Here is a 4,579-nt window from a genome sequence, read left to right as displayed (position 1 = left end):
CAAAAATGTGGGAGGGGTACCCTCATTCATCCCACTCTGGGCGGGTCCTTGATCAAGGCCCTTAACCCCCACCATCTGCTCCTCCGGGTGTCCGGGTAAGTATAACACCTGTTTGACAAGTGCACTCATCTTTAAGATATACATAACATGAAACATGTATGTCAACTTAATTTTTATCACAGAATAGAGAGGGTGTGGAGAGAGGTTTCCAAGCATGCCTTACACCTGTTCTATCAGGTTTTCTCTTCACTGGAAAATAGAGAACATTCGATCCAGATGATAAACACGTCCATCTTTATGCTCTACACCACGGCTTTCGTTCACAAATGCAACAAAGTCTGGAGTCTTTCAAAATGGTTGGAACTCCCATTGTCTTCGAACTGAAAGGAATCGGTCACCATTATAATTCTGGACAAGATACAGAGAGCAAGGCACCACGGAGGATCCTGCAGAGGTTAAAGAACCAGTCTTTCATTGATTTTATTTTTGGACATTGGAAGCATTTTATATTTAAATTTTGTTTAAATTTGCTGCTTCTCGTAAAAGCACGTCTTCTTCATTACATTCATTGTATGAAAAAAGGTTTCATCCACACGTAAACACAATTACTACTTCCTAAAGTTTTGGAATATATTTTCTTGCCTATGAATCAATCCATTATCTTCGGTTGATTTGTTTTCTCTTGCTGTGAGGAGCAGCCAATCAGGCATCAGGATCTGTGCACGACCCGCCCTAGTCCCGCCCACTGAGTTTGACGAGTGCGACTGACAGTTTTTACAATTTCATGATGTCACTGGAGGGTAGAAGGTGACAAAATTAATGAAATAAATAAATCATGAAATTTAAAAGGTACATTTCATTATTTAATGGAGCATTTAATAATTTAATTGTGTATTTAATGATTTAATTATGTATTTAATAATTAAATTATACATTTCATTATTATGTATTTATTTAATTTTGTCACATTCCATCCATACTTGTGGAGGCGACATTAATAAAAACTACATTTTGAATTTGCTAAGGTTGATTAGCTGTGGCAGCCATCTTGAATCAGTTATTTATGCAATAACGCCTTTCTGAAAGTTTCATTGAAATCCGTCTGTTGTGAAATATTTTGCTAACATGTGGACAACTTTGTTGCTTATTGGCACTGTTTAGATCTCACGTGGTCTGGTAGCACTCAGAGCGCATGTTGGGGGTGACTCTCAGCTACTACCTCACCAAAGTTTACCTCGGTGTCTGTAAAACTGTCACAGTCTGTTGTGTTTGCTGCCATTAGCTACGGTGGCCATATTGACTTTGGTTAGCATCACAAGTTTAGTTGTTAATGTACCCAATAATTGCTTTTTTTGAGTTTTGTTTAAATTTGTCCATTTGTTCATGAGATATTTTGCTAACAAGGCAGTCAGACTACCACATGCACACACACAAACATGCAAAAACATTGCCGCACACACCTTTGGCCTTTTTGCGGCAGGCAATGATAAACAGTTAAAGAAAAACCTCTTAAGGTTTTTTTACTCTTGATTTTATGTGCAAAACTGATTTATCTTATAAGATCATGAGAACATGTTCATTATGATTCAGATTCACACTGGAAATGTGCTAAAACATGTTTCACGTGTATCACCTGTTAATTTAATATGAAATTACACATGAAAACATGATTTTCACATGTGAAGACTGTGCTTTTGTCTGTAAGGAAATCATTCAATCAATAAAAAATAAATAGTAAAAGTAGTAATGTTTGCGCTTACATATGGTAATAGAGAAGTAATAGTTTGTAGTTCCTCACAACTTAAGTTAGATGCCATCTCTATAAAATTAATACTACATGCCAGTTTAAGTGCTTTGCAATGTAATGGCCATCATCACTAATTTGCTCTTCAAATAAAATCTAAAACAGGAAATATAAACTCAAAAGTTCATCAAAATGACTCACTTAAAAAAAAAAAAAAAAACACATAAACCACAGGTATGTGCCCTGAAAGGTCATTTAAAGAATGTGGTACACAGATGAGACCTTGCTTTTATTATTTTTCTATTTTTTGCAATTTGCTTAAATATGCTGTTATATTCCAATTTCAAGACACAACTCATGAATGAATGAATAGGAGACTGATTTATAACTGTATCTAAGAATGAGCATTGTCTACTGGTTACATGTCATCATTTGGTGTGGGTGTTTCATCTTTCCCACCCACATTTTGATGTTGTCGGTACGGGGAGTCCAACCAACAACCTTCAGACCACAGGCTTACCCTCTCTAACCTCTGCTCCACCACTCCTCCAACATTCTTTCAAGGCGTTTATTAACTCATGTTATATTTAAAAGTTAATAATTCAACCATGATACTTTTTTTCTCCTGCACTTAGTGAACTAAATTACAGGATTTGTTTTTGGTTGATTTGTGATCGTTCACTGTTTATTTATTTATTTATTTTCCTTTCGGTATGGTATTATCTGTGCTTTTTTTCTCAGTTTTTTGTTTTTGTTTTATGGTTTAAAAGAAAAATGTTTGTTTTTGAGCTCCTTGCGTCCTTGGTCCAGTCACCTCCGTTTATTGTGTGACTATATTTTCATAAATTTTTGTTAAAAACATAAAGCAGTAAACATGGAAGAGTCATAAAGTGGTTTTAACATGATTCATAAACAACTGGGGTGGAAAACGGACGAGTCCCCGAATCGTTGCAACATCTCACTTATCAAATGCAACACGTCACAATGCGCTACGACGGGTTGCCAGGTATCACCAATAACTTTCTTTACTAATTTCAACAATGTACAATAATTTTAAGTATATATAGCACAGTTTGGACATTTTATAGTTTTTTTATTAAAACAATAAATAGAATAAACCAGTTTTTATGTTTCTTTGAGTGACAGAAGTGTGATGTTCGCAGTTGTAAATAAATAACGTATCACCAGCTCTTGGCAACCTGAGAACAGCGGGTTCGACCGTTTCCTGCTCTTTGGACTCAGTCGCCATTTTGATCTCGTTGTACGGAGGTGCAGCTACTTTTCAGAGCTGATCAGCGGCGTAAACAGCAACCCCGAAGCAGTTCTAGTGATACAGAACATATCGGTGAGCATGTGTATAAACTAATTGTGTGTGTGCTAAACGACGTTTTGTATCTTAAACGTTTGACCGGAGCATAGCATCGACGAATGTTTCCGTCGTTAAGTTAGCTCCTGCTAACGTAAAGCTACAACGAGGCGACCTGCAGGAGTGATATTCCACGATTCCATCGCGATGGTTTATATAGCGTATTATTTAAAACTAAAAGTGCACAACGTGTGCGTGTTTATATTCATTTACATCTTTATTTAGGCCTTTTAGGTCAAAGTTGGCTGTAAAAAGTGATGGCGCAGTCTTGAAACATATTTGTAGCAAGGGACTGCAGCCTCACTGAATCCGAAAAACGCTGGAATGGCCGCTTACGGTGGTGGGCGGGATTTGTAGTCGCCATCTTGAAAGGTTCTTCTCGCTGCTGTTGGACGTGGAAGTAGCACGTTCTGTGTGCTGTCACCAGTCCACAAATCTCTGAAGGCCCCCCATATACACACACATCTACTATAATAATAACCACATTAAAGAAACGTAATTCAGAAGATACATAATGTAACACAATAGATAAACAATTTATAATAAACGTTGTAACCGTTTTTAAGTCTCGTTTGAAAACTCACTTTTATTCCCTAGCTTTTGACACTGTGACTTGAGTTTAACTTGTCTGTATTCTACGATGAAACGTTTCAAGAAGTTTTTCTTTCTTTTTTTTTATCTGTCCAGAGAACATGACAACTTTGTACCTGCATTATTGAGCATGCATCAGGATATAATAAACTAGGGGTGCACCGATTGCAGTTATTTGGCCGATCACCATTTCTAAAAAGTCTGACCTGCTGATTCTGATTTTTGGCTGATACCGATTTTGTTTTATAAGCGACACTGTCAGGTGTTATAAGGTCACAATGCACCTTCAATTTTCCAATCTTAATTTATTGAAAACATACCCTTGAACAATATCCTAGAAACAATACAAATTTTAACTGGCCATGAGGTAGTGCTCTGAAATATACATGAAGTTCAGACAATTGTTGTTTAAAAAAAAAAAAATGGTCAAATCGGTTTCTCATGCAAGTATCGGCTGATTTCCCAAAATTAAGGAAATAGGGGCCGATAAATCGGTCGGACGATCTATCCGTACACCCCTAACACAGATCCAATTGAAAGAGTGATGATGACTCAAAGCAACTTTGCATTTGGTTTAAAAAAATATTGAACCACAAAGAGGATCTTTAATCTGAGGTCATTCATATTTGGAAAACTACAAGGGATACATTGGTTACACGTTTAAAGCTAGCGTTTCCCCTACCGTTATACAAGCAGGGCATACCGCCCTGTCAACAGTACCGAGCGCCCCACCTACTGAAACAAACTGTGCACGCACGAACACCCCTGGTGGCACTGACGTAGCGCTAAGCTAGCAGCACGCAATACAGGTGTGCTAGCTAAAAAGCTAAAGGCAGCGCTCACGCTGCTTCTTCCCTCAACCTGAACCCTCATGCTGT

At 37.5% G+C, this 4,579-nt stretch overlaps 1 protein-coding gene across 1 annotated transcript in view; it reads left to right on the top strand.

Moving 5' to 3' along the window:
- The first annotated feature begins 2,984 nt into the window (after nt 1–2,984).
- The window catches only part of srsf5a (serine and arginine rich splicing factor 5a), a 12,555-nt gene continuing 10,960 nt past the window's right edge, over nt 2,985–4,579 (top strand). Inside the window, exon 1 of the mRNA XM_037694639.1 lies at nt 2,985–3,089. The gene's annotated coding sequence lies outside the window, so the exon portion shown is untranslated. The remainder of the gene's footprint in view (nt 3,090–4,579) is intronic.

This window comes from Nematolebias whitei, chromosome 21 (assembly GCF_014905685.2).
Source record: "Nematolebias whitei isolate Nwh7 chromosome 21, NemWhi1, whole genome shotgun sequence".
Classification (NCBI taxonomy): Eukaryota; Metazoa; Chordata; class Actinopteri; order Cyprinodontiformes; family Rivulidae; genus Nematolebias; species Nematolebias whitei.
Note: the sequence above shows the minus strand (reverse complement) of the source record. Positions and strands in the feature narration are given on the sequence as shown.